The sequence below is a fragment of the Rhodnius prolixus genome, unplaced genomic scaffold, assembly GCF_049639745.1.
Source record: "Rhodnius prolixus isolate KJV_2025 unplaced genomic scaffold, Rpr scaffold_6, whole genome shotgun sequence".
NCBI classification, from domain to species: domain Eukaryota; kingdom Metazoa; phylum Arthropoda; class Insecta; order Hemiptera; family Reduviidae; genus Rhodnius; species Rhodnius prolixus.
Genome location: NW_027411634.1, coordinates 14,067,814 through 14,093,094, shown reverse-complemented (window position 1 = coordinate 14,093,094; position 25,281 = coordinate 14,067,814). Strand labels below are relative to the sequence as shown.

Here is a 25,281-nt window from a genome sequence, read left to right as displayed (position 1 = left end):
ATTTATATATTTTACAATAAAGATTTGTAATTTATATATTTTACAATAAAGATTTGTAATTTATATATTTTACAATAAAGATTTATAATTTATATATTTTACAATAAAGATTTGTAATTTATATATTTTACAATAAAGATTTGTAATTTATATATTTTACAATAAAGATTTGTAATTTAAATATTTTACAATAAAGATTTGCTTTTCCAAATAGTAGGGTAAGAGTAGTTTGTCCAATTTTGTATGCTCTGTTGGTACGTTGAAGTGAGTTGAGTGTATATTGAACAGCACACGCTTGCAGAGTGTAAGTTTGCCAACGTATTTCATAGTTATCTCGGTATCTATTCCAAGGAGCATTACATGCAGACCCCAGACGAAACTCCCTAACCCCTTGCCAAAACCAACGTAGGCTTTATTCTAATCCATATCATAACATTTTATTAGATAACCTAAAGGAAGCCATTGAATATATATATATATCCATACACAGTTATTACCTGTTGTATACATTTTAAAACATGTGTCTAACATATCTCTCGCTTAAATATTTACGTTAATATAATTTTCTTATTAGCAATTACCTGCTCTGTGGTTAACATATAATGGATTCCAACGCGGAGATCCCCAGGTTCGAATCCAGTTGCTGGCCTTGACATTTTCACTTGCTAGATACTTCTTACAGAGTCACTGTCCAGTGGTGGAGAGAACGAGAGAACACTGTCCGGAGGCCGGTTGTGCACTGATAAAAAAGCTCCGGGCTCCAATAACCACAGATAATGAGGCACCTTTAAAAATTTTAAAAAAATACCAGTTTAATAAATTACTTTTTCTGGACGTGAATCATGTTGATATCTTCTCTTATAATATTCTCTCCGTTGTTCACATTTACTTTGCCAGTTGAAAGAAGAACATAGAAGAGGCACCAGAATATCATATTTAAATCATGAAAGTAATTGGAAGATCAAAACATGGAAGATGTAACAGTCATCCAGTACAAGCTATTCAGCTATTCTGAATTTAAGTTAATATTAGAAAGAGCTTATAACTTCAGAGAGTTTTGAAAAATAAATAAGTAGAGAATAGCTTTCAATAAGGTTACTGTTTATGTAAGTAGGAAAGATAATTGAAAACAAGTAGCATAACTTATTTTTGAATACTGATATAATGAATATTCTCTAAATTTATTTGCTACAAGTTTTTTTGAAGCAAAAGCGATTTGTCGTTGTACTGAGAAAAAAGAGCTATTCTCTGATTAAAAAAAAAAACATTTTCGCACCTTAAAAGAAATTAAACAGTTCTAGCATTACCAATAAATATTTCCACTTTGCGTGGGTATAAACCCATTACTTCGGGTAGTAAAAAATTATTTAAAATACTCTTACATGCATTATTTTATTTTTAAATCCCTTTTATAATTAATTAACGACAAAGTATATTTTTAAATCCTAATTAATACATTCATGTTTTTTTTTTTTAGGTATATTTAAAATGAAATAAGGTTTAACTATATAAATTGCTTCATTGAGATGGTTTTATAAATCTTGGCAAACAGGCCAACCGTTCTGTTGAATTTTAAATACGTTCTACAGTAATTTTGGACCAGATTACAGGCTGAGGGGGTTTAACTGATCACTGTGATTTACGAAGGCACGTTTAGTAGGATTAAGTGAAGATAAAATTTATTATTAATTACAAAGATTCAATTAATTCAACTATACATGTTATTATTTTTTTTCTCTCTTTTATTTCGTTTTAATTTTAAATTAAAAGATCTTCTCTTTATTCAGTGAATCTTTTATTTTTAAAGATTAATTTCGATAGCATTATGAACGTGAAATGTGATATTACAGGATGAAATTCTAGATTTAAGAATAAATTAACTAATCTGTTGCCAAATAAATGGTCTCTTTTTTTTCTTTCTTTTCATTTTATTTGATCAAGTAAAGTATTTTAAATTATTTTTAAATTGCAGGATTGGTACAGTGATTCTATGATGGATTACTGTTGCACGATAACATTATCAGTGGAGAAAAAAAAATTGTTTTTGCCTTGGAATATGGTAGCCTTGGCGAGGAACTTGGTATGATTTTGTAGCAGATGTTTTTTTGGTGAAGGGAATAAGATCATGCCAACCAAAGAACCAACCTATTTTTCTAGAGATTCGATGAGGCGAAAATATATTGGTCCTGCTATATAAGGTGTATACCAAGGTGTACCAGTGAAAAGAGACGGACGACCTGCTACATGTGTTTCAATATTTCTTTTTTAACCTATATATATCTTACTACCACTAGCAAGGACCTCTTACATATAAAGGAATAATTTTCTGTTATTGATTTATTATATTTATTTATGGAATTATATTTGTTAAGAATATAATAAAATGTATTTATTTATTTTTATGTAATAATGCTATATTAGGAAGACATTTTTATTTGTTTTATTTTAGAAAGTTGTAAAGAGGTTGTCTTAGAAATTAATTCAAGAGGGTAAGGCGTTTCAAGGCAGTGTACTTCATTTCCAGGTATGTTCAATCACTTTTCCACCTACTTAATGGATTCGTTGTATCCATGAGCTTCTTCCTTAATGACTTATTTAAAACAAAGTTATGATTGTAATTATGTGTTAAAGCGAAGACAACCACATACTTGCAAATAGTATTTAATAAACCATTTATGTAAGGTGGTTTGATGTAGAGGTTATACTCTTTATTTGTTTAAAAAAAAATGTTATCAGTGATGCATGAGCTTCTACCTCCGTCCATGTTGACTAATTAGCAGTTAGACGTTAAGCCTCGCCTGAAAAAAAAATAGGCGATTACTTTACTTTTAAATCCATGTATGAGATGGCGGAGCAAGAAGGAAGTCGGTTATATGGAGGTGTGTCTCAGTAGATTCAGTCTTAGATGGCCCAGCAGGGTATAGTCGTATAGCCGTAGAATACTCTGACATTGCGGTTAACTCAAAATCATCGCAAAAATTTTGTATCCACGATAAGGTTAATTACGATATTAACATCTTAGTTAAGAAATAAATATCCTAAATTTGCTAAGCTGATGCTAAACATCAGTGAAACGAAAGCGTTCACCATTCTTTACCACATTACCTAGATTTCATTAATTTAAAACTTTTTAATTTTAAATCCAAAATCGATATAAAATTAAAGGTACTAACTAATTCAAATTCAAATTTATTACACCTACATTATCACAGTGTATGTTTTTTATGTAAGAAAATATGTTTTAAGTGTAAAACAATTTATATTCTATTTGAATACAAGAAAGTCAAATAACAGGTGTTCAGTTTGACCGACTTAGCAAATGGTACTCATATCATATCGTTATTGCTAAGAGTTTCAACCAATTTGGTTAAAGAGGTTGGTGAAACACATTGTTTCAAATTGCACCTGGCGTTACTGTTTGCATTATACTTTGTTCTAATGTTTGTAGAATTCCTTTTTTTTTGAAATATTTTATTAAATTTGTTAACGAACGTTTACTCTTTTTTAAAAAATGTTTAACACTGACTGGACGAGTAAAAATTATCACTATTATAATTTTTGAATTTCGATTTGTAGCTAGAAATGCGCATTAAGCTTTAATAAATGAACGAATGCCATTTCGTTCCAGCTCATTCACTATTTTTATTAACAATTTTCTTTAAAGGATTAGGTTAGGTTGTTCGACAAGTTATTTCTTTGCAGGCACCCCTGTAATCACATAATCACATAATACCCGTGAGTTTGAAGAGATGAATGTGTAACTATTTTGTTTAGCAAACCCATAGGCTATGTTATTTCAGGTTCATCATAATGCTTACTCACTATAAATACACAAATTCATTTTAAATATGTCTCTATAAGGATTGGCACTTGTAAATAATAATAATGGTGATAATATAATGATTACTTCTAAAAGAAGAAGCGCTTTTAATATCGAAATATTATTAATGATTGTTTAGTTAAAAAAAAAGAATAAATAGCTCGTATGCTTTATGTAACATAAATGAAAATCTTTTCAAATCGATTTAAAAGAGATAAACAATAGTCCATTCTGAATTATTTCATTCAGTTTATTGATTTTAAAGTATATTTGTTTCATCTTTGTAAAAGGCAAGATTAATCACACGGAATTTAGAAAAGTACAACTTTATAAACAAACCTGAATTCACTAACCATAACATATTATGTTCATTTTGTAACAGATAGTGTTAGATTAAAGCTAGAAAATATATATATCTATGCTGAAAGAAAAAAACAGCTATTTTAATTAAAGTAATATCGTGGCAATCTGTGTAGTATTGTGACTTATACCAGTGTAACATTGCTTAACTTTCTCATCTTTTGTGCTGTTTTCAGGTAGAAAGCCATTTCCAAGGGCTAATATTTTATCCTAGTTCTCTGGCAAGAAAGCCTTAGTTCCCGAAACAAAAGTGCAACATTGTGCTTTTCACAAAATATATCTCGAAATATTTAGGCCGTTAAAATGTTTACAGTATTAATACCGTCCATTTTGTAGCCAAAGGAATCAATTGCGAAGGAGTTGGAAATAGGAGAAAAATTTGTTCAAATTCTACTAATTAACTTCTACATTCCTCCTCAGTAAAAGAAGAATTATTTACATTTATACAATCTCGTAACAGAATGGTGGGCAGTTGAAGTGACTTGGTGTTCGTATTTCAAACTTCACACTGTTACCATTCCTTACCCAGTAGTTCATTATCGCAAAAAAAAGATTTCAATTTCCGAAGACAATAAATTTCATTTGTAAAGCTAGTTGCTTACAAACACAAAGCCATATTTTATGAGTAACCATTTAATTGACTCGCCCTTGGATTCAATCTTTTTTTTAAAAACATTTCAAACGTTGTTTGTGTAAGCATTTTTCTACTGGATGAAATATTTCTTATGTAAATGATTTCAGTTTACTGTTCTAAATGTAACATTCAAGTAATCTGGTGTGAGGAACTCACGCAACTTTTGCTGCAATTATCACATTTAAACTATTGTTAAAAAGTAAACGTACCAGAGTACTGTATACAAACTTAGATGATGAAAGTGGCATCAATTTACTGGCTAATTCTAAGGGATTCTCATTGTCTGGTACGAGCTTTGTCTTTTTACCAGCAGTTGCTCGGCACTTGAAAAATCAGTCAAATGATTCCTCAGTAAAATCAAGTGAAGTAAATCCTCAGAACTAATAACTGGAAAGGCGTATTTCAGATTAAAATTTCACTATGGTGAGCATATTCTAATTCACAATCTTAATGTTTTCAGACTTCAAAACAGCTCTATTTGTTGGCTATCAAGCGTACGAAGTTAATTCAAGGCTAATAATGCAGGACTGCTTAGACAGCTTCTCAGCGTTTCACTTCCGTTATATTGTAATGGCATTCTAGATAGAAAGAGCGAAGCAGTCTCCATTTAATCTTTTATCAAAGAGCATCAGAAGAGTGTACCGTTGGCTACAACAAATTGTAACTTACAAAGGCTAGTTTGTTGCCCTTCACAACAAGAGAAAATGAAGTGAGTATTTTGGCGCCAGATTGTTTTCTTTTTCCTTAAAAGATTTATTTTCCTCAATAAGAGGTCCACCTTAACTTAAAGTTTGCTAACAAGGACAAAAATTCCTCAGATACTTGGGCTCCTTCTAACTGACCTTTATACACTTCATACATGAACGTGGAACCCCAGAGAATCCTGCGGTTCTCCAGGTAACCATCTGAGAATGCCTATGAGGTCCTCTCAAGAAGAAGAAATACCAAAAAGTACGTAATACATATGTGTATACTTTGACTGAATGTTCGCTTATATTAATTGGTTTTAAGGAATAAAATAAGTTTAGAAGTCAATAATCCATACAGTAAACCGTGCTATTAGTGCAGAACTAAATAATAAATTACAATGAATGTAATAGACGAATGAACAAGTTTATGATATTTCATTATAGTTCTAGAACACGGGCTCTTATCATCCATCTATGTCAGCCGCTGACAATTAACCATCCCCTCTTAACTTGTCTGTGATTTACCCTCATTCTTTGGCCGGCCATCAACAGTATTTATTTGTTTACCCTTGGACTTGACCCTTAATGGTTTGTATGTTAGTGAAAAAGGGGACCACCATTGTGGTCACCATTTAGGGTCACTAATTGCTTGTGAGCAAACTAAGATATACCGGCAAAAGGGGAGATTGTGTTAAGCCTTGATTTCTGCTATTTGCTGGATAGAAAGTTTACGTAACAAATCTTCTGCAATCCCATTTCTTCTTACGGAAATTGCGTTGACGATGAAATTGCTGTTCAAGATGTTAACCCAATAGTAATAGCTTCCCTCTGTACTTCCATAACAACTAACTTTGAAAGATATTAACGGTTTGTATTCATAAACTGCCCTTATTGGAAATAATTCCAGTCAAGAAAAATATCATATATACGAGTACAATAGTAAGAAGGAATTAAAAAATTCTATTTAACAAATTTGCCCAGCACCTTGCTGGTTTTAATTTAGTTTTCTTCCATTATTTTCTTATGGCAATGATTACATCATGATCAACTTTAATTTTAATAATATTTCATCCAATATTAATATTCCCTGGGCGCCACGGTAGCCGAGCGGTTAGAGGCGAGACCTGCGAAGCTAATATGATTGTGGTACTGGGTTCGATTCCCGGTCTTAGGCCTTGGATTTTATTTAATGGTTAATAAAAGAAATTTACAGTAAAGTATGTTTGCTAGTCGCCTCCGTCCACGACGTTAAGCCCCGTCTGAAAAAATAGACAATTACTTTATTTTTTATTATTATTATTAATATTCCCCTTTTTTAAGATGTGAATATATTCGAATCTGGTTCACTAAGAATTGGATCTGGAGACCACGAGACCCTAGGACCTATAGAACCTTACTGGAAAAAGCTCCTTCTGCACTTCAGACCTTAAAAGTATCACTTTTTGGTGATTAATTAATCAGCTCTGCGCCACTTCTTTAGCTACTATAAATTGCATGAGTTATAATCATTCAATTTCGAAGAAAATTATAAACACTGATGTCAAAGAATGAATGCAATGAGATAAAATCATGGTAGCGTGTTACACAACTTTCTTTTACAAATTAATTCCAATTTTGTTCCTAGTATTGGTTTCACAATGGATCTTTTTTTATTTTCAGAGTTATTGAATGAATTTAACAGAAACTGCTGTTATAAAGTAAAACAAATGAAGCAAGAAAACGCTTGAAATCTTTGTTGCATTTACGAGTTTCAAATATCTAATAAAATGTTTGAAAGGAAATCATTTCAAACTTCATTGGACATTGGACCGATTGTGTACCAGATGGATGCAGTATCATAAGGCGTTTATATTGCTTCAAAACATCAATATCGTTCTTATAGAGAAAGATTCACTCAGTCATCTTTAACAATGATATTGCATTTTATTGAATTTCCAGTTTTTTTGCAAGTGCAAATATTCTTTAGAAATGGTAAGCTTTGTTATTCAGAATATAATAATAACATTTTCAGTTTATCCATGAATTGTTAGATTAAGAAGTAATTTAAAATTTAAGTTTTATTAACATTACTTTTGCGATGAAATATTCAAAAATGGAAGCTACCGTCAAAGTTCATCTAAAATCTTGTAAATCAGTGACTTTTGAACTAATGAGGGAGATGATTTGATGAATGACCAAACTCAATCTATGCTTCCGCGGAATGATATTGAAATATCCCCCAGTAATAGCAAATTTGTAATTTTTATCTAGCAAAGCAAATTAGTTGAATTTGAAAAAGACTTAGGTAAAATCCTAACCGTAAATCTAAATTGTTGTAACTGTTATGTCAAGAAAAAAATCTCAGTTCTTTCTGTAACAACCTACTCACATAACCATGTTCTGTGGAAGACAGTAAATTTGTCGAAACGTTGGCGTAAAGATTGAGTTGTTCTTTATTTTGACCGAATTCTCGCTAGTTCAATTCTAAATATTAATAGTTTACGGTCACTCAAAGATAATAGAAATTCTTTTCTTTAAAGCTGTCCAACATTCCTAGTGTGTAGTGGCATAAGAAATTTTATTTTTATAAACAATAAAAGTACTGTGATAGTCTCTGACACATTTTAAACCGAAATGAGTTTTAAAAAGTGAAAAACAAGAATGAGTAGAATACAGAACCCATATTCACTTACTAATTCTGCCTAGAATAAGTCGTAACCCTTTTATAGCAGCTTGATCATGTTCAAGTAATTACATTTAAACGTAACCCTTTTTTTGGAAGAGTAAACAAACATTTTTTACAAATGAAATGCAGTCCTATGGTGCGTTAATAAGTAATTGATGAGAAACATTCCTGCTCCCTCGAGTATTGAGATGTTGGAATCAAAATTTGCATACTCATCTTCCTGGATATCCACTTGTATTTAAAAATAAGGAGCAACTTATTTTTATTTTCATTTGTTTTCTTGTAAACTAAAAATGAAATATTTACAAATTAAAATTGCCGTGATTAATATTGTAAATAGCACTAAAAATAGGTGTTTTAAGCCAAAATTGGTTTTATACAGATAAGTCCTTGCCGACAATTCAGCAAATGTGATATTTAGTAAAAGAGAAAGAATAAACAAAACAAAATATTAAGTCGTGTTATATGGATAAAGTTAAATTCCTTAGTAACCATTGAATGTACTATAAGATTTTACTGTCTTCTCTTTTAAATTATAGTTTTATTCAGTTTAAAAGATATAGATCAGTTTTACTTTTAGGTGTGAGATTTAGTTTTAAATTGCACTTTATTGCATACTAATTTTAATGTTAAACACCAGTCTCTAATATATAATAATAATAATTCCTATTAATTATGGTTCTTGAAGATTAAGCAACATTTAAATGAATAAAGATAGAAATGCTTTTTTTAATCATTAAATAATTATTAATTTATCTAGGCCATTTTTTAATTAAACAGCCACTAGTAGAAGTAGGCAGATTCATAAAACTCTCCTTGTCTCTGAAGTATTAATCCCAGAAATCTTTATCACGAATTCTGTTATTAAAAGTGTTTAATTTAATGGCATCCCATCCTTTAAATGTTAGTTTAATGTAGTGAAGAGCGAAGAACGTCAACAACAGGAGAAAAAATGGAACAGACTTCCATTCTGTCTCAGTCAGAAAGGACACTTACATCAAAGTCGTTAAGCACCACGGCTTAGGTACTAATACAGAACAAAAGTATCTGTGCATCGTTATCATTTTGAAGAACGAAATTTTGGTTATTGAAGGGAGTATGAAGAGGAGGAAAGTTTCTTGACTGTTGTGTTGTTGGCGGTGGTTGTGGAGTACTCCGTTGTGCTGAGCGATGTTCGTATACGGGAGGCTGTCTTCGAGCTCGCTGCAACTCTCTGTACACCATACACCCTTTATAGCTGGCTGTATGGTCGCCGCTGCAGAGAGCACACTTGGCTGGTGTGGTCGGCGTCTTGCCGCAATCTTGAGTAAAGTGCTCGCCGGCACACTTTACGCACCTTGGTCTATGCTGGCAATAGCTCTTCGTATGCCCGTACTCTTGGCAACGCTTGCACTGCACAACAATCCTTTGCTTGTGTGGCTCTTCAACCTTTATTCTAGAGTAACAAAGAGTTTCTATATTAAAAACGTCTTGGTTATTTGGCCGTGGTTCGAGATCCACAAAGAAGAGAGGCAGAGTTTGTTTGGTGATTGGATGAATAACTGGTGCCACATTTCGAACAGTGTGGCCCAGCTCACTAAGTTCTTCTTTTATGAATTCGACGCGCACGCTTTGGTGGAGGTGTCTTAAGACTACTCTATAAGCTTTGTCCTCCTCTAATTGGAAAGTGTGGTAGTCCGCCTTATTTTGTTTGAGGTACCTGATGATGCCTCTGTAGCTGTCAACTGTTTTTGCGTGTATGACTAGATCTGTGATTCTTGCTTTGCATATAAAGGTATCTCTTCCCACGAGTTGCGATAATGCAGAGCATAAAACAGTGTACTGACTGAGGTTTTTTACGTAAATAGGAGGTGGCTTGTGGACAGGTATTGAGGCGGGCGCTGCAGTCTCCATGTCCTGTAGATCAGCCAAAGGAGCGAAGGGATTATTAGTCAGCACTCCTGGAGGAGCTGTTACGGTCGCTGAGACTCGAGCTTCTACTTCGGGTTTCTGAGCGAGGGGCGTTGCTGGCTGCACAAAGACCGGAAGGTTTTGCGGTCGATCCATGGGACTCTGAGAACTTTTCTTGGCAGAGGCGTTCCTTGTACTTTTCGTTTTTTTGCATTTTTTGGGGGAGACACCGGAAGGATAGTTCCTCTTGTAAGAAGTGGAGGTAGTGGACTCGTTGTCCGTAGAGGTCGCTATTACCGTGCGGTCACTAGAATTGCTCATCGTGAAAGAGAAATAAATAAGAGAATAACAATATAAAGAGAAAGAGAGTAATAGAAAGTGAGTAAACAAAAAAAAGAAAGCGAATTAAATGCGTATATACACTGCCTAACACTAATAATAATATTTACAAATTAACATATGATTATAATTATAAAAAAATATTAAAGTCACAGTCCAGGTTAAATTTGTACAATTACTTTTTTAACTTTTTAATATAAATACTACTGTTATTATAGTTTATTAGGTCCTTAAATCGATAAACTCACTAAAAATACTAAATGTCACATAACTTAAGCTAATAATATAGTTAATAAATTGTCCAAAGGGAAAAGAAAGAAAGAACAAACTTCCGAACACAATGTACCGGAGAATGTTTTAGAAACAAGTACCACTTGAGGTAAGGTACTTACTTACCAAAAATCGGCACAAATAGTCCATGAATTACTGAAAAACTTTTAATTGTAATTGGGCATACTGGACTCCCACGCGGAGGTCCCGGGTTCGAATCCAGCAGCTGACCCTTAGATTTTCTCTTCCTAGGAGCTTCTTACAGCTCACTGTCCGGTGATGGACAGTGTTGTCTGTAACGAGAGAACACTGTCCGGAGGCCGGCAGTGCACTGGAAAAAGCTCCGGGCGCTAATGACCTCAGCTGTTGATGCGCCAAAAAAAAAAAAAAAAAAAAAAAAAAATTGTAATAAGCACAATAATTAAACGCGTCTTGCTTTCATTAAAGCGGTCAGCTGACTCAAATTGAAATTAAAATTTAATTAAAAAGAATTCAAATTGCTTGATATAATAATTTATAATAGAAAGTATAGCTAATATGTTTACAAAATAGTAGAAGAATAACATTTATTACGCTTTTATTTTGTATTGTAAAGTCTTGGGAACTAAGTAAGCACAGTTGTATGCTGGAAGTAAGAGTCTGGGTCAGGGCGGGATGTGTGAAGTAAAAGAGGAGATTGCCTTTTTTAAGATATCTGTTAAAGCGTTCCTACCAAGCAAGTTTTTGTAGTGGCATCTAACGACTTCAAAAGGAATGCTCCTTTTTCTGTGTTGATAGTAAGATAAGATAAAAATAGCAAGGACCCAGCGAATACTGGCTATTATACATATATGCAATTGTGTAAAGAATTGTAACGTCTAAGAAAAGCTTAAAAGAAAGTTTAGGTATGTTAGATAGAAGTTCCCAAAGTGTAGACATTTTATAACCCTCCCCTGAGACTTTTCTGTCGTGTAACATTTATATTATATGTACGGCCATATGTAATTTTTTCTGTACATAATATTAAACAGCTTTCTTATGGGTATGTAAAAATATTTTTTAACATTTCTACACGCAAAAAAAGTACATATGTGTAAATTCAACAAATAATGTTCTGATGTAAGCCGTAAGGCCAAATACGAGTAATTGCCCCTTCAAGAAGGGAAAAAGTTACAACTTTGTAGAGTTCATAGCTTTCACAGATTTTTTTTTTCATATATATAGATTTAAAACTTATCCACTGGTGCAAGTTATTACAATTGAAGTTATGTCTACGTCAGCTAGTTCTGAATAAATCCACATAATATTACTGGGTGTGATGACAGTGCTTGAAGATTATTCCTTAACCAGCAAAAAAAGAGAAGCTGCGATTTAAACAAGAACAATATTATTATCGGGAAGAGAATATCACTTTTAGGTAAATAGTAACTTCCAATGCGAGAGAAGGTAAAATTGTATTAAACGTTTAATTACTAAGTTTCCCCAATATTAGTTTTAAGATACTTCTTTACTAAACGCTCCTGAAGAATACGCACTAGAAAGCTGATTTTAATGCAATGCCTGTGGTGCGGATCTCGATTCGAGAAATGTTTCCCCAACATTCATGTCTTTCTAGTGCCGATTAGGTCCAACAATATTTTTACGAAAGAGGGAAATTTATAGTGGCTAAACAATATTAAAGTGGTTAATAAACATGCCTTTAAAACGCAAACAAACTATTATTATTATTTTATTAATTTATTTATTTACAAAGTAAGTACAAAATATTTATAGGAGTACCAAATAGTAAATTCTAACTCCTACACAGTTATAGCATAATAGACACAGGCTAGAAAGGGAGGAAAAATTGAATTAGAGGGAAGAATTTGTATAAAAACCCCTGTAAGGTAAAATAAAATGCTAAAGCCAACTTAAATTATAATCAACCAAAATTATAAACCGAGCATATGCTTTATATTTGTATTGCAAGTTAATGTTATACCTTCCTGTTTGGCTGTAAATAGGTACATCGCTGTTTTGTAGTTTGGTGAAAAATCTATGTGTGCTATTTCTAATTATGTCTTTAATGTAGAGTTGGTATTTTTGTGGAGCGTCACGATGTAAGTGTATACCTGGGTGAGTCGGTGGCCAGTCTTAAGAATTTGTTCTGTATGATTTGGAGCAAACTATAATTATTAAAAGCCAAGTATCATGCATAGATTATCTCAGTTAAACATTATTCTGAAATCTCACTTGACCAGAGCATAATTCTTTTATTTGTATCAATATTTAACCATGATAAGCCATTCTTATATGAATTTCCATTAAATTTTCAAATTTTTTCCTTCAGAATGGACCCTAACTGCTTTCTACTGTTAAAAAAATAAAATAAAGATAAGTACAGGTGTAATGAACTAAATGTTATCCCTCTTATTATTACATCTAATACTTAATTGTACAAAAAGTCTAAATAAATACTATTTCTGCCCAAAATAAATAAAAGCTTTGCGTTTATCAGAAAACAAAAAATATGAGATAAAAGTAAAGTAGTGCCTACTTTTATAAGCTGGCTTTATGCCCAACTATTGACTAGTTATCTGGACGGAGTTAACTATACATTTTTCTTGGTTATATTAAATAGAATCAAGGCCTAGACCGGGAATCGAACCTAGTACCACAATACATCTTAGCTTGGCGGACTTCGCCTCTAACTGCTCGGCTATCGTGCTCGACGCTTAAAATGTCAGTTAAATGATTTAAACATTTTTGTGAATTTCAGTGAAAATGGGTATGATATATAATCTCTATTCAATCTCTCATTCTTTTAGTAAAGTTAACGTACAATGCGTCCGGAAGATAGTTATAGCAGTGTTCCATGAAAGAAGAAGGCAACGCAGAAGAAAGAGTGAAGCAAAAAAAAATAAAAATAAACTCCAGTAGCAAGGATATTTCACCAGGATGGTTCCCAATGCTGTTCTCAACGCGAGATAATGTTTTATTAGGGATTAGATGAGCAGCGAACAAGTCCAAGAAAGAGTCGTGACCCGAAACTTGAACGATACTTGAATCTACCCGTTCAGCTTTCCTTGTGGTGTTGTGAACAACTTTTTCTTTGTCTAGTGTTCATGTGTAAGTAGAATAAAAAAAAAAAAAAATTAAACCTTTACTACTGTGAAGGGATAATGTCTCAGTTTAAATCTCCTCCGCTGACAAAGTTTGTCAAAAAATGTAAAACTCTACCATTGTTATAATATTAAAAAGTTTTAAACGTCGATTATTTTCTTATTTTGAGGTTAAAATAATTTTTATTTAAGAAAGCCTAAATATTTCTAACCTAATCTTTTATTAGTAAGGTTACTTTTACTTGCTGTTAAAATCAGGTCCTTATGGATTGGTTTGAGAATATTCGTTTCTAAATGGGATTTGTATGAGGAGATCAAAGGGTTACTTACTCCCTCACTTATTGCATGGTGCTACAGTTCTTCAGTGGACATTCACTTTACTTTAAACTCTTCTGGTGCCTTCATCTTCCACTTTAAGGTCTTTTTAGCCGCGGGCTACTTCTGCTTTTCTATTATATTCTTATTTGGTAGTCATTCTTTGGTCAAACGTTGCAAGTGAATAAGCCTTTTCGTACCTTTTCTTTCTTTTACTTACCTAGCTCTTCTCATATTTTGATAATGTTACTCGATTATTTTCTTTCCTAATGATGGAAAGACTTCCTTATCCTCCTTTATCTACACCCAAATCTTAAAGGCGATCGTGACCTGATTATGGTCTTACCAGCAATTAAGTTTGCTTTCCCTGACAAATTTTTAGATTGTAGAATCCTCAGAGTTGCATAAAATGGGGATAATAGAATAATAATGGAATTGTGTGCAACAATTCTTGCTACCATATATTTAGACATGACATTGTCAGATATCCTTATGAAATTTAGATAACTTGAAAAGTGGAGTTTAATCTTAAAAAGAATATGGTATAAAATTACAGATAATTATTTTTAAACATGTTTTATGAAATTGTATTTTGTAAGATTGATTAATGATATTCTAACTAGAATTTGTTAAAAGAATTCCATTCATACACATTAGATATTTAACAGAATCGTACTTTATAAAAAGCATTGATCCTGGTATTTTTGCCATGGGCCTAGGTGACAATAAATAGTAAAAAGGTTGTAGGTTGAGTAGACCGAGAAGTTGAGTACGGAGAGCAATAACTCGCTTTAGCCTTTACACCACCTTTGCCGCAGCCGCAAAAGCAATAAATCTGACCAAACGTAAATCCATTGTGTTAAATATTAAAGGCAAGCTTTACCTTTCCTAAGAGATGTTTAGAGAATGGAAAGTGTAACACACCTGTATGCCGCAGACTATTCCAAGAGCGTGTATTATAAAATGTGCACACATATTTTATATTTAATATTATTCCGTTCAAGTATTGAGAAAGATAGTTTATTATATTGTTTAAATTAATAAAATATACACATTTATGAGATTTAATTAAATAATATTTTGACATTCTTTTCCTACTTTAGAAAGAGAAGATATTACTTAAGATAATAACTTAGATCTTGGAGATGTCCGATTTTTAATTGTTTGCCATAAATATACATTTTCAGATCCTCGAGTCCGAGAAAAAAAAGTTTTTACAAACTGTCCTGTGCTTGGCCAGCTTAAGTAATAACGGAAAATTAAAGGCTAATATTTCGACTTGGTACCACCGTTGGCCTCTACAATAACCTCGTAAGACTAAATTAGACAGTCAGTAGAACCACTGAATCGTTATTTTTTTTTCAGAGTTTTGGGTTTTACTTTTCACCAGATTCATTGTTGTATTAATATAGCAGCTAACAAGTATTTGTTTTTTTTTAAAAAAACTTTAAGATGTCGTCGACTTAGGTATTGACATCTAGTTTCAGAATAATTATGTGTAAAGAGACTGATTTTTTAAATTTTTTTTATTCAAAAAGAATTACAATTCTATATTGTCACCTTCAAAATAACTTCCTTCTGAAGCCACACATCGCTGGAGACTTCCACTACTAACTAACTTCCACTCCTCAAAGCAGTGCTCGAACTCCGATACTGGAATAGCCTTCAGCTGGTCGGTTACAGCCGTTTGACTGTTTTCGACTGTCCCAAAATGAGTTCCCTTGAGGTGATTTTTCAACTTTGGGAAGAGAAAAAAGTCACTAAGACTCAAGTCAGGCGAATAAGAGTCTGAGGAGCCACAGGAATGTTTTTACTGGCCAAAAACTCCGTTTATTGAGACTGCTGTATGACAAGGAGCATTATCGTGATGCAACACCCACTTGTTCTTGATGTTTGGTCTCACACGAATGATCCTTTTTCGAAATTTTTTCAAGAATCTCTCGGTAAAAGTGTTGATTGACCGTTTGACCTTGAGGTAGAAACTCTTTGTGGACGATTCCGTGGATATCGCAAAAAACAAATCTGCATGCATTTGATCTTCGACTTCGCTCGCCATCTGCAATTTCAATAAACGAGTTTTTGGCCAGTAAAAACATTCCTGTAGCTCCTCAGCCTCCTTATTCACCTAACTTCAGTCCTTGTGACTTTTTTCTCTTCCCGAAGTTGAAAAATCACCTCAAGGGAACTCATTTTGGGACAGTCGAAAACATTCAAACGGCTGTAACCGACCAGCTGTGAAGGCTATTCCAGTATCGGAGTTCGAGCACTGCTATGAGGAGTGGAAGAAACATCTCCAGCGCCATGTGGCTTCTGAAGGAAGTTATTTTGAAGGTGACAATATAGAATTGTGATTCTTTTTGAATTAAAAAATTTAAAAAATCAGTCTCATTACTTAATTTACAGACCTCGTATATAAGCTACAATAGACTCTATTAATGCATGAAAATAATTCATCATATGAATTATAATAATTCAATACTAATCCAAGAATTTATTATAAATTATTTATTGATATATTTGTTAACAACATTTCCTTAGAGTGATAATAAAAGATGTCGTAATTGTTTTCGAAAAAGATCTTCGTAAAAGCAACAATAGAATTCTGCCTACAAAGGTAACAAAGTTGCAAACTAATTGCTGCAGTTTAATAATGACGGTAACACCACTTGCACCTCACTGCAGTACTATCTAGGATATAGTACTGTTACTATATACATTAATAGAAACCATTGCGGATTGGAAAATGAGTGGAACAGAGATAGTATAGAAAAGCGAGTTGATATAGACTGCATTTCTCACGCCTCAGGTGACATCAATCACCTATATAGCAGGACAATATACAACATTGCAGTACACTGTGTTCTCTGTGCGCGATTCAACAATATGGAATTCTAATTTCCTCTTCACTTATTTCAAATGAACTTATTCTGAAAAAAAAAATAGGCCTATCAAAAAAATATGCTCAAATAAACAATTGCTTTTGTAGTAATTTTTTCTGATAGGCTTTGTTTTTCCCACAATTATCCATCCACACTTATACCGTTTCAGGACAACAAAGCCACCTAAAAACTTCGAATTTTTCCAAAACATTTTGTTGTCCAAACAACACAACGAAAGACAAAAAACTAAAAATATAATGAAAATATCAGTTCAGAGCATACTCAGCTTCTTAGGCTTTCTAAATATTGTAAAATCCAATTTTTATGGAAAAATGGTTAGATTCTTTTTGTAACTGTAGGCTGAAACAAGTTGGTAGGTTTCAGGTAACAACTGTAGGTTGGTAGGTAACATATATATTACTGATAATGACACAGCTCTGTTAAATACAAACGCACAGTTCAAATGAATTGAACAAAAACAAACAAAATGTCGGTCAGAATCACTTAGAACTTACATTAGCAGGTATTGACAGAATGGGCCGTTTCATCCTTCTCGCTAGAATATTAGTGGTCCTAAGATTCATCGTTCGAACCTTCTAGAACATTCTGAAGTAAGTATAAGTTCTTTACACGCAGATATGAAGCTTCTAGGGCAAAACTGTAATTAATAAAAAGAAATCAATAAAATCCCATGCTAGAACCCAATAACTTCTTACAATGCAGATAATGCAGTTATTAAGCAAACTGTTTTTAAATCAGCTTACCGACTTTTGCTAGAAGAATAAGATTGAGGTATTTTTAACCTCTCTTATTACCTTCCCCCAACTGACGGTTTTTAAGAGGGCTTTTTACTGCATTGCAAAGGTCTTTTAGAGAAGCATTGCGATTGGGTGAAGTTTTAGATGCTGAGTAATTTTTATTTTCACGTTATGGCCTCGTATTATTATATTTATTTAAAAATATCTCACTCTCTCTCTGGAAATTGTATGAAATATAATAATCAAGCAGTTAGCCTAAAATTATTATTTTGGTCTGGTGTCAATAACTTCTTTTTTTAAAAAACTCTCGAATAGCTCATACAATTCTCTTTAAATTTTGCAAACAAACTTTATTTGAGAAAGGTATTTCATCTCTCATAACCATCCAAATCATCTCACCAATGGTTCCCTATGCGGTTTTCACTTAGGTTTCTCCTTCGGATATTTTATTTCTTCGTACTTTCCCTTTCGGAAAATAAGGTGGAACAAGCTCTTTCAGCTGCCAAAATGTGATTTGCTATGATTAGCTTGTGTTAATAGAGTACCTGTTTAGTGGTGAAGTCAGCAAAATTTTGTGCTGTTACCCATTTCTTTACTGTCAATAAAACCGATTTTTATGATATTATGCTGGTCGATGTTAAGGCTTCATTGCTCTCGCAATCTGTATCGGCATCATCTCTGTTGTTCACGCTGATTTACTTGCAACTGCGGACTTAAAGAAAATAATATATTCAATATTATTATTATTATTTTGGAAATATATCTCGTAGGATTTCAAAGTTAAAAGCATCGTTGTTTTCTTTTAAAATTATAAGTTAAAGAAAAAAATTAGTTATTAAATTTTATCACTACAAAATAAAAATAAAATAAAATAAGTCCAATGTAAGAAATAAAAGAGAGATTCACATTTCAAAATCAGAGGTTGTGTAACTAGGTTGTGTTACGTAGGTGTAGAAATTTATCCATTCGACCAATGTTCCCCATAGGATCTCCTAACGGACGTATAACATAGTTTCCCTTTCAGTAAACCCACACCAAGAAATCAATCAGCCGACATGTCGTTCTCAGTCTAATAGTGGACAGGGTCACAAGGTCTCGCTAGAAACAAGATAGTATTATTGTTCGTTTTTATAAATTATCAAAGTAATAATTGATTTTTTTTCTTTGAAATAAAACTTGATTTTTTTGACATTGGCTTTCACTGATTCATCCCTCTACTATTTACATAAACCTTACAACTAATGGATGGATCAGTACTCTGTGCTCCTGCCATCCTTATAGCTTAACCGAAATTAAAATCACGTAATCCTTCTCTAATCATTTTCTTGCATTCATTCTATAACTTTAAAATACATTCATCTTCCATTGCTAGCTATGCTATAGACTTAAGCGCATAAAAGTTGGTGGAGAATATTATGTCTTCGTAGCGAAATGGTGCATCCTAAATACCTGTATATGTCGTCAAACTCTTTAAAAATGGCTATAATTTCTACAATCTCTGCGATAATATGATTCATTCCTGCAGACTGGTTGTGTAATAAAGGTATATTTATAAAACTTGGCGTTCTTTATTTGCTAGTGAAGTTATTCCCAAAATAAGCATAAACAAATGGTATTTCAATTAGATAATTCAAATGAATTTGAATTTTTCAGGATTAATTAATTCCCAGTAATTTCTTATTATCGTTCCTTGATGCTTCTCATTTCTCTTAATTGTATCATACTCATGAGATTCCCCAATAGTTTTGAATGTTCTGAAAACAAAAATCTAGAAATAAAAAATTTATCGTGTATCCAGCGATCTAATTTTCTATCTAATTCTAATTTTGAATCTCTTTACCTTATTTTACCAATTCCTTGCTTTGTTTATTTTGGAATATTAATTTTTGATTCATTTACTACAAGTGGCTATGAAAGGGAATGAAAAGTCTTTTAAGTCTAATTAAACTCTGAGAAATCCATAAACTTTAATCAAAAGTTGTAAAATAAAACTATAACCAGGTAAAGTAAAACTTTAGTTAAAACTTCACTCATGAATAGTGCGAGCAACTGAATCTTAATTGTTTGCAAGTTTCAATTAAACTTGAATGTGGATCATTAATCCAAAGGATCAATGTTTGGTAGTCCAGGTATTACAACTAAGATAGAGAAAGGGTATGAAATGTGGTTAGGATTATTTCAATCCCTAAATCTAACCGTCTTTAAACTAAGATTGTATAGGCTAAAATACACTTGCGTGTTAATTGGCCAAGAACATTCCTGTAATATCAAATGAACTATCAATTTAGGATCATGTCAATAAATTTATACGTTTTGCTAGTGATTCACTCATGGCTCGACTGACCATGATTATTAACTTAATTTGCAATATTAATATTTAATTTCTGTATGCATACTCGCACGACTTTTATTAGTAATACCTACTTCTTGTCTATTGTATTCTTTTCTTGAAAACTGGAACTTGTATTAAGCAGTAGTTGATTTATATTGCACATAAATAGAACATTTTTGTAAAAATCTAATGGGCACACTCACATGTCTTTCTCTTACCACTACATAAAATTGTTATGGTGAGGCAAGAAAGAAAGTTATCCAGACGCTTGAAGAGGTGTTAACTAATTGGTGAGAAGTTTGGGGAGTTTATAGGTGAGGCTATTAAGTAACGAGACTATTGCTATAAAACATTTTATTTTAAATTTATGCGTATTTAGTTATTATCACCTTCAATATTCACCCCTCCCCTATCCCTACAACGCTCCATGCGAATTTACCATTGTTCGAAACAGTGCTGGAAGTCTTTTTCTGTGAGCTCCTGCATGACACGTGCCGCTTTTTCTTTCTCAGCTTCAACGGACTGAAATCGTGTTCCTTTTAATGCAGATTTAACTTTGGGGAACAGATAAAAGTCACATGGGGCCAGGTCAGGTGAATAAGGCCTAAAACTGGGATGTTGTACGTCTTGACAGACAATGCAGTGTGAGCCCGGCGCGTTGCCTTGATTGGGAACCCGTGACTTATTCTTCCACAAATCGGGTCGTTTTTTCCTTACTCTTTCACGGAGTTGAGCAAGCACCTCACGGTAGTAATGTTGATTAATTATAATCGATATTTTCATCCGTTTTGGACGTGGAAGGGCGACCCAGGCGGTCATCCATCTCCGACGTCTTCTCGGCCATCTTGGAAACGCTTGAACCACTCAAAAAACTTGTGCACGTGATAAACATTCATCGCCATAAACTTCTTTTAATAAAAGATAAGTTTCAGAGGCGGTTTTACCCAGTTCCAAGTGAAATTTCACGACAATTCGTTGCTCTACTACATTGTGTAGTATCATGTTTTCGGCAAAACGAAACTAACACCTCTTACACAAACGACGGTTCCGGTCAGACAGATTTTTTTCTACAAACACGTGAGACGCAGCAATCGAAAGAGAAGGCTTTACGCTGCACAGCTGTCGGTCGTTAGGATTTGGCGCATGCATAGTTGTTCTTCTGTAGCAGCATCAGTCTAGTTATTTAATAGCCACACCTCGTACATTCACTTTATGAATGAGAGAACGTGTGGACTAATACGATAGTCATGCAAAAGGATCAGAACTCTTCTTCTAACCAATTCCGTTTGTTAGCGTCAGTACATTTCAGTTATTACTTAACAATATTTAACTGCATTAGATTTTTTCACCGATTCTCAAAAAGATAACACCACTCCTTTGCTTGTTTTCAGCATTTCAGCATACCTTTTTTTTCAGGGTATTGTGAGGTGCTGAAGAAATAAGCGTTGCTACAAAATTTATCCAGCACGTTTTCTATTGACATTCAGAATCGTCTGAATCAAACTACTGAATGACGAACTACTTTTTTACAGAATGTTGATTTTTTTTTTCCTTTTTTAATTTTATTGTCCAATGCAATTTTTTCATTCCGTAGCTCAAGTGGTATACAAGGCTATATTGAAGTTCAAAAGTCAGCTAAACGAAATTTCTGGAACCAAAGTTCAGCTTGTCTTGAATTATTGTCCCAATTATAATTTTTTATCGAGCCGACATGCTATGCATAGTATTAATTTTCCATAAGCGCTTTGCATAGTTTAAACTCATGAAAAAATACAAAAGTGTTCCTTATACTGTTACAATACAATGGTTTTGAAAAATATGAAAACAAAGATCCAGAAAAATCGCTATGATATTTTACACCAACGGAGTAATAAGTTAATATTTCTATTATAAACAAACAAAAAGGTAAAATCAACTCATCTTTTTACAAACATTTATTGAGGAAACTCATTTGTTTGAGAAGGTGTTTGCAATGAATATACTGTATTCATAAAACTAATTGTGAAAATATTGAATTAACTTGCATCACCTTCTCTCACAAATTAATCATTCCTGACAAATTTATTCGAAACGTTTTTCAACTGAAATCTCTTTATTTCTATTGTGAAGAGAATATTCAGTTCAGACTACAGATGAAAAGAATTTCAATTATTTAATTATTGGCAATGTTACCAAATTAGTACGAAGGTCGTTTGAAAAGTCCGTGCAAAGTCAGAGAGATAGCACTACTGGCGCGTATCGAGGTTATGTTTAGTTAGTAGCATCTCTTGGAAGAACACACACCAAGTTTCAGCCAGATCGGTCTATTTCTTTGTGTTTGGCATTCGTTTGAATCGAGGAAGTCGAGTGATTTTCAAAAAATGGACGAAAAAGAATTTCGTGTGTTGATTAAACACTACTTTATGAAAGGCAAAACGCCTGAGGAGACTAAAGAGAAGCTTGATAAACATTATGGTGACTCTGCACCTTCGATTAGAACAGTTTATAAATGGTTTCAAAATTTTCGGAGTGGCCATATGGGCACAAGTGACGCTGAACGTTCTGGACGCCCTGTTGAGGTTACTACTCCAGAAATCATTGATAAAATCCATGATATGGTGATGGATGACAGAAGAGTGAAGGTGCGTGAGATTGCTAGTGCTGTGGGCATCTCGAATGAACGGGTACATAATATTTTGCATCAACATTTGGACATGACAAAGCTATCCGCAAGATGGGTGCCGCGATTGCACACGCTTGACCAAAAACGAAATCGTGTGAAGTGTTGCAAGGACGGTTTGCAGCTGTTCCAGAAGAATCCGCAGGACTTTAAGCGTCGTTTCGTCACTGTGGATGAAACATGGATACATCACTACACTCCTGAGACCAAAGAACAATCTAAACAATGGGTTACCAAGGGGGAATCTGCGCCAAAAAAGGCGAAGACCGTTCCTTCGGCCGGAAAGATTATGACGACTGTCTTTTGGGATTCGCAAGGAATAATCCTCATCGACTATCTGGAAAAGGGTAAAACTATTAAAGGTGCATATTATTCATCGTTATTGGACCGTTTGAAAACCGAGCTGCAAGAAAAACGCCCACGATTGGCCCACAAAAAAGTCTTTTTCCATCACGACAACGCACCAGCTCACACCTCAGCAGTTGTGGTCGCAAAATTAATGGAAATATGGTTCCAACTCGTTTCACATCCCCCCTATTCTCCAGACTTGGCTCCCTCGGACTACTGTTTGTTCCCCTATATCAAGAAATGGCTGGCTCAAAAAAGATTTTATTCAAACGAGGAGGTTTGATTGATTGCAGAAACGAATGGCTATTTTTCAGACTTGGACAAATCCTATTATTCGGAAGGGATCAACAAACAAGAGCAGCGTTGGGCGAAGTGTATAAGTCTAAAAGGAGACTATGTTGAAAAATAAAAAAGGTTTACCCCAAAAAATTAAGTAGTTTTTATTTTTGCACGGACTTTTCAAACGACCCTCGTACATACATAAATTCACATAATCTGTGGATATAGATTAATAAATGAAAAACTATTTCCACAAGATAGAGTACATTCCAAATCCTAAAACAATTTTATGTACCAAAAGGTAGGTTGTAATAAAAGACGAGGCCCTTATCTGTCCTTCACTTTTTTCAATAATTTTTCTTTATCAAAAGAGCATCTTTTATCAAGAAAGAATCATCTCGGCATCTCCAAAATATGAACTCTCATATCCTTTGATACAATATTCTAAACGAACGAATATGTATAAGACTTTTTTTTTTACCTTACTTTCTTTTTGCTTGCTTTTTTTTTATCATTATATGAAAAATATTATCTCTTGGGCAAAATCTCTGAATAATGGAATAAGAACATGAAACTTCATCAATTATTTTTATTATTTTTTCCTGCGTTATTCAATTTAGTCATTATAATTAGTGTGTTTAAAAAACAAAACAATTTAAAGTATAATTAATGGGGCGTTGTTAGTGTAGGGGATGAAACGAAGATTAGAAAGTGGAAGCTCCCCAGTTTGACTCTTTTTCTTTTTGTTAGAAAAAATGGTAATAGTAATACTAAGTATATGAGCTTCCGTTCTTGTCCAATTGGTAGTTGGACGTTAACCACCGCCTGAAAAAGAGAGGCGATTGCAATACTCTTTCTTTAGTCATGCTGTTTTTTTCTCTCTAACTTACAATTGCTATCCGATGGTACACGCGATGCATGCTTTTACTCAGTCTGCAGTTGCCCTTCAAGATGCCTACGATCGTCCGGATAGCCCTTGGCCTTGTTGGACTAATGCTTTCCTTTCTTCTGTAAAAGTAGAGATAAATGTATTTAAAAAAAAAAAAATGCCTTTTACAGCTTAACATTTATTAATCCTTAACAAAGGCACTCCATGTTAGAGGCAAGGTCCACAAAACTAAGATATATTGTGGTGCAGGTTCCAGTCTTGATCTATACCTTGGATTTTAATTAATGTTTTATATGAGAACTTTATAATTAAGTACGTTTGCCAGTCACCTAGCAACGCTTAATTAGGTAGTTGGACGTAAAGTCCGCCTGAAGGAAAAGTTACTTTAATTTTATCCTTAACAAGCTGGTATTGTCTAACAAAAATTATATTCCAGTCTTAGACTAGAGTTAATGTATTATCCTTCAGAACCACACCAACGCTTTAGTTTTCGTAAGCTTTTATGTATTATGCCAAAAAAAATCAATCAAAAAAGTAGTTAATCTCAATTGTCTTGAATTAAGATATATCTTAAGATTAGCAGACAAACTGCATAAAATTTATGGCTGAACGGAATGGTAAAACAATTTGTTGGATATATTTGTTCTCAACAGGCACAAGGGTTATCGGAGATTTTTTTGAATCGAACAATTCATTCTGATTTATTTTACTTACCTTTTTGTTTTGGCATGAAGTTATGCATTAACGTAGCTTTGTTGTAACACGCTTTGAAAGTACTACGAAAATTTCTTTAAGTCCTACTACAGTACGATCATATGATTTATATCAAAATCAGTCTATTTAATGAGCCATTTAACTGAGGCAATTATTCAGTTTTTTTTTAATAAGTTTCCTTCATTTTTTTCTCAGATTAATTTGTCAATGAATTTAAATAAATAAACATAAAATATTTTTGTTTAAATTTTATAACAAAATGAAGGTTTTCTTTTTTAAATTTAGCACTTTCGATAGCAATAACAAACCAGCTTTTGAGGTCATTTATACTTTCTACATCTCTCTATTTTGTAATACGAAG

At 33.2% G+C, this 25,281-nt stretch overlaps 2 long non-coding RNA genes across 3 annotated transcripts; both read right to left on the bottom strand.

Annotated features, from left to right (window-relative positions):
- Nucleotides 1-205: 205 nt before the first annotated feature.
- On the bottom strand, nt 206-17,695 carry LOC141460846 (uncharacterized). Its single transcript, XR_012462393.1, has 3 exons — nt 17,457-17,695; nt 582-785; nt 206-449 (listed from the first exon to the last, which is right to left on the bottom strand). It is a non-coding gene; the product is annotated as an uncharacterized lncRNA (long non-coding RNA).
- Nucleotides 17,696-18,592: 897 nt separating this feature from the next.
- Nucleotides 18,593-25,089, bottom strand: LOC141460845 (uncharacterized). 2 transcript variants are annotated; one of them, XR_012462391.1, is made up of 3 exons: nt 24,921-25,086; nt 24,208-24,325; nt 18,593-19,453 (listed from the first exon to the last, which is right to left on the bottom strand). It is a non-coding gene; the product is annotated as an uncharacterized lncRNA (long non-coding RNA). The 2 variants fall into 2 exon arrangements; XR_012462392.1 differs by lacking the exon at nt 18,593-19,453 and adding an exon at nt 23,876-24,142 and having other exon boundaries at nt 24,921-25,089.
- Nucleotides 25,090-25,281: the final 192 nt, after the last annotated feature.